The 12,140-nt window shown below is 36.3% G+C and overlaps 1 protein-coding gene across 5 annotated transcripts in view; it reads left to right on the top strand.

Annotated features, from left to right (window-relative positions):
* The first annotated feature begins 203 nt into the window (after window positions 1–203).
* The window catches only part of LOC120422308 (sterile alpha motif domain-containing protein 5), a 426,502-nt gene continuing 414,565 nt past the window's right edge, over window positions 204–12,140 (top strand). For 2 of the 5 annotated variants that reach the window (XR_008212123.1, XM_052708205.1), the window contains exon 1: window positions 253–1,760. The gene's annotated coding sequence lies outside the window, so the exon portion shown is untranslated. Of the gene's footprint in view, window positions 1,761–12,140 lie in introns of all 5 variants that reach the window. The other 3 variants (XM_052708208.1, XM_052708211.1, XM_052708213.1) reach the window with 3 other exon arrangements.

Below are 12,140 nucleotides of genomic sequence, written 5' to 3'. Positions count from 1 at the left end.
CTCGCAGCATAAACACGGCAAAAACCGGCGCCCCTTTCCGTTGAATGCGCTTCAGCTGTGCTGCAGCATAACTTTGCACTCAGGTGTCGCGCTCTCTCTCTCGCACGACTTGAGCACGTTCGCTCTTGTGTCTCTTTGCCTTCTTCGATGGGCCAAAAAACAAAAAGCAAAAGACAAAATGCGCGAAACCGGTTTTGCCGGAACGCTCATCTATGGAGAAGTCTGCGTCGGGGGGAACGAAAAAGTCTGCAAAGGCGGTATCGCGCTCGCGAGAGCGCGGCAATTCTCTCTGGTGAGTGGAGAAGAGCGTGGCAGACGAGTCGGGACAGGATCGAAGCGCAGCAAGGCTTCGTCGCGGGCCAGGTCTGCGAGCCACCGACGTTGTTGTTCCAGTTTACGTCAGCGCTTCGGTCGTGGAAGATGAGATTGGTCGGTAGGTCTTCGCGCGCGCGTTCCGATCAAGGTTTCTGAGGGGTTCCCTCCAGCAGCATCCAGCAACGGCGGCTCTATCAGTAGAAGACACACTGTAATCTGGAGCTCCTCGCTAGTGCTTGTACGACGAATTTTCTGAAGGTGGTGTGTAGTGGTCGAACACCTTTTGTGCAGGGAGCAGCAAAACCCAGAGCAGACAGGGGGCATCGCCGCAGCATCCGTCGCTGGTTGAAGATTTCCAGTTTTGGAGAGCAGGCTCGTGTTATTGTGTGACCGCCGGTGTGTGGGGGCCCTGGTATTGGTGTGTTCTGCTGGTAGGAAGAAGGCTGAAGAAGCTTGTGGTAGATAGTACAGAGCGAGTTAGTCGGTCGTAACCCAACACAAAAAAAACAACCTACCGCGCGTGGTTCAACCACATTTTGGTCCAATAATTTACAGTTATCGACCGCGGCGCGCGAGAAGGGAAATTGGATTAACCTTGGCGAAACACGCGCGAACGTGTTTCAAAGAGGTTCGCACAAGAAGAAGAGTCTGCAGGAAGGATTGGCGAGAGAGATTGCACAAGCAGGCGACCGTATCAACACACAACAACCGGTCAAGACAAGATCGATTTGTGGTCGGTCGCAGTTGGCGCGTGTGAGTGTGTGTGTGTGCGGCCCGACACAAGTTCTTTGTTTTTGTTTTGAGCATCTCCAGAACGTGCTCACGGCTGTGGTTGTGTGGTGTGGCACCTTAACCGGTTAAGGTGAAAGGAGAAATGTCAGCGCGGCGCGCTGAAAAGTGAAAAGAAGGTTTCCGAGGCTTGTGTTAAATCCCATATTTCTCTTTTTATTCTCTCTTCTGTTCATCGCAAATTCCTTTCCTTTCTCGTGGCTTTGATTTATTTCGCACCCGAAAACATCGCATCGGCGCAGCTAAAGAAATTCAAGCTAATCGTGGGGTTCTTCCGTTGTGTCCCGTAAATTTTATGTTCAGTCCCAAAGTTGCAAGAAAATCCCGTGAAAAAAGCATGTAAAAAGTCGCAAATTCCACAAGTGCAAAAAGGATTACGGCCGGGGGCGCATGGAGGTGAGCGCGAAGCGAAGAGAAGCGCAAAGCGAAGGAAGAGAAATGGTGAAGAAGTGAAGAGGAAGGCATGTGAATCGATATTCGGGGGTTTTGTTGTGTTGTGTTTGTTTTGAAGCGAAAATAAAGCAAGGAAAATTGGAAGTTCTTCCTGAAGGAAGGGGAAATTGTGAGAAGGAAGAAGGAAGAGTAAGGAGCAGGACAGTTTCGGCGGCGATAACGAGCAACGGGAGGATTTTCGACGAAGTCGACGGGAGCAATAAGTAAGGATTATCTCTGGAAAATGAGATTTTAATGGAATTAAATTTACGGATTATTGGTTATTTAGAAGGGGGATCAATTATGTACACAAAACGTTGAGCGTATGTGCGTTCGTGGATGTGTGGGAGTACGTTTGTCAAAGTGATTAATGACATGTGTGTCTAGCAGCTGTGCTGGGAAGGATGTTTCTTTTGGGTAAAAATTGTGATACACGAAACAAAATTGTTGGTTCTGGTTTATTTTTTATTGTCTGGCTCACGGAGCAACCCAGCGTGGAACGGGTCGGCGAAAGACGTTGAAAAATTGTTTGTTTACGTGGTTGGGATGTAAACCGATTCCGTTCAACTGCTGAGTGTACAAAGGCGTTGGTAACGAGACAACTATGTAAATAAATTAAAGTGTTTGGAACAATTTTGATAGGGGTAATGTTACAGTCTGTTTGGAGATTAGGGAGTAAAATTTGGTTAGATTCAGTTGAGATTTTATGGAATTTATACACGGAAAGAAAATTTCGGAAAGAATTAATCGTTGATTTGGCATTTTTTCCAGTTCCTAAAACTTCAAAAAGTCCAGCTAAAAGGATAGTTATTTTTTTCAAATTTTCAAGCTGAAAAATTGCTGTCTTTTAAAGCCAGTCATTTTTACTGTTTAAGCTTGTTTTAGGCTATACCTTTAAGGTTTGCTGTGTTAAATCAACTTGTTTTTTTGACTATTACCTATATTTTTTAAGGTTTTATTATCTTTGGACGGTTTAGTATTTTTTTTTCAATATGGTGGTTTTTTTATTGGTTTTCGACTATCCCAACCAATTTTTCGTCTGGTATAGCATGTTTTCCAGCTGTTTTTGCTTGAATGTTTGGTCGGCTAATTTTTGGACAAATTCAGCATTTTTTTCAAATTCTTATCAAATTACAACATACAACAAATACAAAATTAAAAAATACACAAAAAAACAAAAATACGAAAATACAACATTTCAAACAACAATTAAAATGAAAAAATTACAAAAATGACAAAAATGACAAAAATTACAAAAAATTACAAAAATTACAAAAATTACAAAAATTACAAAAATTACAAAAATTACAAAAATTACAAAAATTACAAAAATTACAAAAATTACAAAAATTACAAAAATTACAAAAATGACACAAATGACAAAAATGACAAAAATGACAAAAATGACAAAAATGACAAAAATGACAAAAATGACAAAAATGACAAAAATGACAAAAATGACAAAAATGACAAAAATTACAAAAATTACAAAAATTACAAAAATTACAAAAATTACAAAAATTACAAAAATTACAAAAATTACAAAAATTACAAAAATTACAAAAATTACAAAAATTACAAAAATTACAAAAATTACAAAAATTACAAAAATTACAAAAATTACAAAAATTACAAAAATTACAAAAATTACAAAAATTACAAAAATTACAAAAATTACAAAAATTACAAAAATTACAAAAATTACAAAAATTACAAAAATTACAAAAATTACAAAAATTACAAAAATTACAAAAATTACAAAAATTACAAAAATTACAAAAATTACAAAAATTACAAAAATTACAAAAATTACAAAAATTACAAAAATTACAAAAATTACAAAAATTACAAAAATTACAAAAATTACAAAAATGACAAAAATGACAAAAATGACAAAAATGACAAAAATTACAAAAATTACAAAAATTACAAAAATTACAAAAATTACAAAAATTACAAAAATTACAAAAATTACAAAAATTACAAAAATTACAAAAATTACAAAAATTACAAAAATTACAAAAATTACAAAAATTACAAAAATTACAAAAATTACAAAAATTACAAAAATTACAAAAATTACAAAAATTACAAAAATTACAAAAATGACAAAAATGACAAAAATGACAAAAATGACAAAAATGACAAAAATGACAAAAATGACAAAAATGCCAATAATGACAAAAATGACAAAAATGACAAAAATGACAAAAATGACAAAAATGACAAAAATGACAAAAATGACAAAAATGACAAAAATGACAAAAATGACAAAAATGACAAAAATGACAAAAATGACAAAAATTACAAAAATTACAAAAATTACAAAAAATGTCGAAAATGACAAAAATGACAAAAATGACAAAAATGCCAAAAAAAAACAAACATAAAATTTAGAAACACTTTTCATAAACTTCCTTCAACCCACAATTCCAGTCTGCTAAATAAACCCAATCCAAAGTTCTTCTATGTTGCTACTACCACCTGAAGCGGTGATAACCTCTCCCTGTCAAAGTAGATCTCATAAACTTTTCCACACAAACTACACACCACCAAACAAAACGCGAAACTTTCATAACAGCCACCGAAGCGAACTGGCCCGGATCCAACCCGCGCGAGTACTCGTGGAGTTCCGTATTTTATTAGTTTTTAATAAACAACAAGACAGATGCACCCAGGAAAATAATTTCCTTGGCCACCGTCGCCGTCGTCTTGGTCGTCTTGGAGGACGTAAGTTTAATATCAACCTTCGTTTCGTCATTTTTCCCGCTGCTCCGTGGTTAATGATCCTTGGCTTGGGCCGCGGCCGCTGGCAAGGATGTTCCCGGGAGCAAGAGATGCACACGATTTCAATTTTGTTGCAAGCGAGTACCTCAAACAACTGCTGCAGGAGGAGGTCGCACATTTTGTGAGAAAGGCACGTTTTTTTTTTTCGTCCGACCTCAAATAATCAATTACCCGTCGGGAGGGTCGGAGGGGAACTGTAATTGAGTAACAATATTAATTAGAGCAACATTGTTGCTCAGTACAGTGGGATGTGAAAAAGTGGATGAATTATGTTTTTGTTGGTTGTTTTGACAGTTCAATTTGTAACCCCTGAAGATGAACCGCTTTCTAGGGCGAAACGTCAATATTTCAACCTTATCACTAATAAAAAGTTAGAAGTATGTGTGTCTTGTGGGTTTGTCGCATTTAGTAAGGTGATTGAAATTCCTTTAAAAATAATAGAAGATTTGGCAACCCTGTCTCATGTTACGGATACTTAGGTACTTTTTTTAAAAGTATTTTCAAAGCGTGATTTCGACAATTTTGATTTTAATTACTTCCAGGATTTTTTTTTCTGTACACTGTTTGAACAGTTTTCGAATGGCCTATGCTATGAATTTAGACATTTTTAAGAAAATCTGGCCACCCTGCCACAAAATGTCACCACTTTAGTGGAATTCTTCTGAAATGTCCACACCGGAGGTTGACAATTGAATATGAAAGTTACTATTGATCAAATGATAGACATTTGTTAGACCTCTCCGATTAGTCATACATTTTGATGGTCTGGCAACACTGTCATAGAGTATTGACAATTCAGATGTTTTTTTTTTTTTAAATTGAAGACGCAGATACAGACACTCTAAACTTTATTGCAAAAGACGAACGGTAAAAAAAATCTGGCATTCTGGGAACACTGCCAAGGAGGACTATGTAATAATCTAAATAGAAACTCACCAAAGTTGTTGATCTTGATCATGGTTAAAACCTATATTATTGAAACTAAAACTTGAATTCGAACCAAACCCAGCTGTTTTAGATCCCAACTTGGATGTGCCTAGGCTAACAGGAATTGACTTGCTGGTGGTGTAGTTTTCCACTTGCAAATCGTTTTCACTGAAACGTATTCATAATCGATGCAAGGACTCTTTGCTTGAGGTACTTGGCTTTGGGTTGGAAGCAATTTCTCTGTATGAATTAATTTTTTCTCAGAAGAAAATCAAAAGGGTGTTGAATTAGATGACTCTAGAATGGGGGAATTAATTTAAATGTTTCACTAGAATGAATGTTCAAAGGATTTTAATCAATTGCCTGTATTTTTTTTATTGAAAAATGTTTTATAAGGGTTATGAAGTTATGTCTGAAACGTTTAAGGTAAATTTTTTTAAATCTTTTTAAAAAGTTTGTCTATTTATTTTGTAAACGATTTTAAATTTTCAGCAATCTTAGTCCTCCAAGCTCTCAGAAAAAATCACTTTTTCTTGAATTTCAATCAAATAACAAAAAAAAATGTTCAACGCATTTCCTGACACATTTCCTCAATTTCCACCCACAAATCGATACGCAAACGCCCTCATTTTTCCCCTTTTTGGATTTTTTTTTCGTCCCAACCGTTATCGGGACAAATATTTTCAAACGCGTTGTTTCGTCACTTGAAATTTCCAAACGCATTTCTGTGCGGTACAGAAACAAACGACGACGATGTGCAACCATGTGCGCCCGCGTATTCTGCGATGTCATTAATCAAAAACCAGTTTGGCGGGATTTTCGGTGTGGTTTGGGATGGGTGATTTGGGGCGAGCATCACAAACAAAACAACAAAAATTTGGGAATTTCTGGCACGTTGGCGATATTTTGGAACAAAAACAAATAAAAGAGCAAATAAAAATACTGTTTAATAGTAGTTTATGCAACAAGTTGCAAAAAGAGGATTTTTTCAGCACGAGTCGTACATTTATCCAACGAGGTTCACCGAGTTGGATAAATATGAAGAGTGCTGAAAAAATCAAGTTTTGCAACGAGTTACATACAACATTTTTTGCAATTCCGAAAAACACCCATTGAGTGAAAATTTATGTCAAATTTTCATGTATTTTGTCAATAAATCGTTTGAATCAAAAAAATGTTGAAAAGTGTTACTTTTCAAAACAAGTGCTGAAAAGTTCAATTTTTCAGCACCCATTTCAGTGCTGAAAAGTAGAACTTTTCAGCATTTATTTTGAAAAGTGTTGCTATTCGATTCTGTTATTTTTGGTACAGAAAAGTAGGCTATTTCGTCGTTCAAGAATGACAGGAAAAGTAAGTAGTTTCACGACGGAATTGCAAAAATGCTTTTTTTTAACATTTTTTAAATTTATTTGAATAATGTTCGGTACAAATTCAAATTTAGGTTATGTTGTCAATAACAAATACTGTTAAAATAACAGAACGTGTTATGGAATCTTCTTGAAAAATCTATTTTTGCACAAGGGTTTAATAACAGTTTATGGGGTCTAGCTCATTTCCCCGAATGACATTTCCCCGAATGCCATTTCCCCGAAAATCATTTCCCCTAATTGGTCACATCCCCGATTACCACTTCCCCTAATCAGCCACATCCCCGAATGCCATTTCCCCGAATATCATTTCTCCTAATCGGCTATATCCCCGAATGCCATTTCCCCTAATCCGCCATTTCCCCGAATGCCATTTACCCGAAGTGGCACTTACGAAAATTGCCGTTTATTTAAATTTAAAATTACCCGAATTTGCATATCCCCTAATCATCATTTTCGCTAAAGCCTTTTTCCATGACTAACAGTTATTTTCTTCCTCAATTTTACCGAACAAACAACTTTTTCGGGTATGCTGTTGATTAAATGTTGTAAATTGGGTAGTAAAGCCCTTTGTCAATTTTTATGAACAACGGTAAGAAACACGATTATAAACCATTTTTGATAACTTTTTTATGCAAAAAAAAAGTTATTGACAAGACAAAAAATTTTCGATGGATCAACTATGGCCCCCCTGGATCGAGCTGTCAAGTGAAGCTTTTCTGAAAAGAAGTGCCGTGAAGTTAATTTTTAAAAATTGAATTGAAAATCCATTTTAAATCCTTTGCGTACGTTCAAAGGGTCATTGTACTTAGTAAAGCTTATTTTTCTTGTGAACAATAATATCACAAATTTAAGCTTAATTTTAGGACCCAATTACTAGATTTTTTTTTGTTAAATTAACATTTGTATTCAACCGCATGATTAGATGTTGTTTTTGAGAAATTTTCGAGGAATTTTTTTTTTCGAATTTTGTTCATGAACGCAAAAATCGAACAAATAGGTACATAAGGCTGGTACAAATTTTAAATGAAGTTTTTGTTGATTATACTTTTCGCCAAATCCCAAACCAGCAATGTGAATAAAATGATCAGTGTGAACGGGGTTCTACTGATACGGGGTACTACGAAAATCGCACGGTATGTTTTTGAATCATAAAAAATAACAAAACTTCTATTGCATTATTATTATCATGTCTATAAGAAAAGGGTATTTGTTTTGAGAATATATTAAAAAAAGTCTGTAACAATATTCATTGTATTTGAATGAATAGTACCAAACCTTCCAACACCCCTTCCCCCCTAAAATGCTACGTCTGTTCTGAGTGAAGCCAAAAAGAAAGTTGATCATTCAAGGCCAATACGAACCTTTCAAGAAATATTATATGTAGTTTGATGTGATAAAAATTGCCATCATTTTTTTTCTTATACAGTCGACTCTCTGGCTGTCGATCTTCTCGATATCAATAATTCTCCATCTATCGATGAATTCTTCAGTCCCTTCAATCTGCATACTTCAATTATCTTCATTCCTCGATATTTTCCCTTGCTTGACGGATCTCTTCCTCGACTGTCCCTTGGATTCTGTTTGCTTTAAAAATCTCTTCCGGTTGTCAATAATTTCAGTTTTCATGGCTTGCATAGACATTTTTTTTTGGCGAAACGAAGCTTTCAAGGGTGTTTGACATTAGTTTGTTTTTGTTTGATGGACGTTGCCATGATTCTCTCCCATAGCTGGGTATCAAGAAAAAAATATTTTCAATCGAGTCTTCATTTTGCATCGTTCTGTAATCTGATGATTCTCTTCCTCGACGGTCACTTGGATATTGACAAGCAGAGAGTCGACTGTAAAATGCTATTTCCCCGAACGCGGTCAAGCCGAAATGCCCGGTGCCCAGGAGCGCGCGCGCGGCGTTCAGGGAAATGACTATTCAGGGATATGACTAATCGGGTAAGTGGCATTCGGGAAAATGGCATTCGGGGATGTGGACGATTAGGGGAAATGGGAAATTCGGGTAAATGGAATTCGAGGAAATGACTATTAGGGGAAGTGTCTTTTCGGGGAAGTGGCATTCGGGGAAATGTCCCTTCGGTAATATGGGTTTCGGGGAAATGTCATAGATTCCAGTTTATGTTATTATAACAAAATTATGTATTGGTCTGTTATTGGTTGAACGCCAAAACATCTTTGGAATAACATTTTTTGTTATGGAAGAATACCTCCAACTGTTATTGGGATGATCGGATTAGTTGTTAAAATAACAAAAAATAATAACAAAGATTTGTTCGAAAAATAATTAAAAATGTTATTAGTCTGTTATTACAATAACAATCGAATAACAAAAAAATCATAACGACGAATAACAAATCCTGTTATAAATAACATAAAATGTTATTGGCCTAGAATTTTCAAATATCAAAAAATGTTATTCCCACGTTATTTCCGTCTGCTCGGGATAGCAAATCTAGGACTGGAACCTGTTTTCTGATAGGTTGCTAAATTTCTGGACCGGAGGCAAAGTCTTATGATTTAAACATTATTGAATAGCAAAAGTTGCATGGTGTGCTTTGAATTATTGTTGATTATTAATATTCCAATACTTAAAATCCACAAAAAAATTAAGCCGAGATATGTTATGAAAATTTGAAAAAGAAAAACAACAGTGAGAACATAAAATTTTTTTTCATACTTTTCAAATATTTCTCCATAAAAGATTACTCCCATAAGCCCACCGTGCCAGCACTATTTGTCCCACCGAAAAACAAGCACATTCCGCGAAATTCGCCTAGACTTGTGTGTTTGTTGTTTTGTTTCTTGCTGCCCGACCTAGCCCAGGTCAGACCTAGGTACTAACTCAGTCATCGTCCCCCGAGGGGGCAACCCTTCCGGAGCTGGTGGAGAGATTAAACGCCACCGCCATCGCGCACCCCGTATCGATCCCTGGCGAAGCCCGCAAATGAGCATAGCGAGAAACAACAACTGGACTTGGGTTGGTGGCCACCTGCCGGGACTGGAGAGACCCGGAGGGGAAGTGACCCCGTTGCGAAAAATGTCACACAGCTGGATGCTAGGAGTGACGGGAATTGGTGCTGGCGGCCATGCCCGCAACTAGGTTTACGAATCTATCAGCCTAGATTGGAACGGGTGGTGAATTTTTAAGGTATACAAGATTGTGGGAATTTGTTGAAGGGGCCCTTTATGTTGAATCAATAGTTGGAAATTTTTAAATTTAGTTTTTCTGTATTATTCAAACTGAATTGAATGAAACGTTACCTAACTTCTAAAAAAAATCGAGACACATGTTATTTTATGGGAAAAATTATTAAAATGTAGAATCTGCCAGAAACCTGACATTTTATTTTTTCATTTAGTAGTTCTTTCATTTTTAATATTAGGCCAAAAAAACAGGGAGCAAAAAATTAGTTTTTGCTTAGGCTGGTACAAATTTTATTCAAGACGTTTTAGAGAAATTTAAAAAAGTGCTGATACCGTCAGTGGGGGTGACATTGGATCTGGGGGGGTTAGATTGGGTCAAATAGATTTTTTACGGCTTTTACCATTTCTCAGGTTCTTCTCAAAACTAAAGTCTGTTAAAAGGGTTTTGTAGGGGACATCTCAAGATGACTTAGCAGAAAAAATCTCGTTTCTAGAACAAATCCTGTCATTTTGGCAGCTGTCTAAAGTTGAGGTACGTTTTTGTTTCTAAAAATTACCTCTCGAAAAATCAGTTCTTTAATATTTATGTTGGAATTGCTCGTTAAGTACCTAAATGTTTGAAAATCTCTACTTTAAACATTGTAGCATGTCAATATCATTCCCTCGAACAAGAAACACTGTTGGATGACTTGCTTTGATCATATCTTTGTATTTGAGCATAATTTTAGTTTCATTTGACCCAATGTCACCAGGGCCGAGGGACAAAAACTTTTTTAAATATTTGCATCGGCCTTATCAAAAATAAAAAATTAACTGTAAAGTTCTTTTCGATTACAAATTCAAATTAACTTAAAAATTAAGTCAAAAAAAAATAAAATATTTTCAAAAAACCATAACTCAACGAAAAATTGTTTTGACCATACTTCTCTATGCTCAAAAGCGAGTTTTGGCCCCCTAGAATATTTAAAAAATATCGAAAATCAAAAAATATCAATTTTGGAAAATGGATTTTTTGTGCAAAAAAAGGTAATTAAAAATCCGTGTACTTATTTTTTTTCTGAACAGTCCTCAACAATACCAACACCTTGGCCGAAGACACCTAATTGATCAGAAAATTCCTTCAAATGTAGCAGATTTTCAAATATTTACGTACTATTTTTGTATGGAAACGACGAAGTTGACTTTATAGCTGTCGGCCACCATTGCTAGTACCAACCACTAGTGTCTTCCTTTTTATCTACAAGGACTTCGCCGCCCTGGGCTCCTAGGTGTATGGAAGTATGGCACGGAGCGACGGCGCCGAATACCCATATTTACACAAAGAATTTTAGAGCGCCCGCCGCGGGATTCGAACCGGCGACCTCTATTTTTGTATGGACAGCTGCCAAAATTGTATGGAGACTTGTATGGGTGAACCAATGACACAAAATGGCTTCTTTGTTCATAATTACGGAAGGCACCTACACATATCGAGCAAAATAAAAAAAATACAATAAATAAAAATTGTCAAAATAGGCATGATACACACAGCAAAAAATCCGATGGTAAAATCGCATGCAAAAGCATGCACATCACCTAGGTGATCAAAAGCATGTAATATTGTATGAGAAAACGTGTACACAAAAAAGCATGTACGGAAGAAAAAAAAAATAGATTTTGCACAACCCCAAAAATATCATCAATACGGCGAGAATCGTATCCAGCTTACCAAGTCCGCGCCCCAACCATCTCGGCTATCCCTCCGTCTTGTAATAATGCGTTCAACGCCGATGTACCAGTAGGTTTCCCGTACGTCGTATGCTGTATTAACTGTATACGATATATAGGGAACTTGCAGCTACATCGGTGTTGATCCAGCCATTTTCACAGCGGCGAGATAGCCGAGATGGTTGGGGCGCGGGCTTAGTCATCCGGATATGACTCTCACCAGATTGATGTTATTTTTGGGGGTGTGCATAATCTTTTTTTTCATCCGTACATGCTTTTTGTGTACATGTTTCTCATACAATATTACATGCTTTTGCTCATAACGGTGATGTGCATGCTTTTGCATGCGATTTTACACAGATATTTTTTGCTGTGTAGAGAATTGCTCATAATAATGTTTTTTTAATCTTTTGAACCCAAACAACTTTTTAGTTGAATTACTTTAAAAAAAAATTATATCAAAATCAAGTCCTGCTTTTCAGCAATAATTTACATAGTTTCCTAATCTAATCTAATCTAATCTAATCTAACACAAACGCAGCCAGTCCGATGAAAGCATGCTGGAAAGTCTTGTGATTAGATTACGCCCCAAGCACTTTTCTTGTCATTATTAATAATTGCAGTACATCCGAGAACACCCGAAAATGCATTGCAAAAATTAAA

This window comes from Culex pipiens, chromosome 1, assembly GCF_016801865.2.
Source record: "Culex pipiens pallens isolate TS chromosome 1, TS_CPP_V2, whole genome shotgun sequence".
Classification (NCBI taxonomy): Eukaryota; Metazoa; Arthropoda; class Insecta; order Diptera; family Culicidae; genus Culex; species Culex pipiens.
Note: the sequence above shows the minus strand (reverse complement) of the source record. Positions and strands in the feature narration are given on the sequence as shown.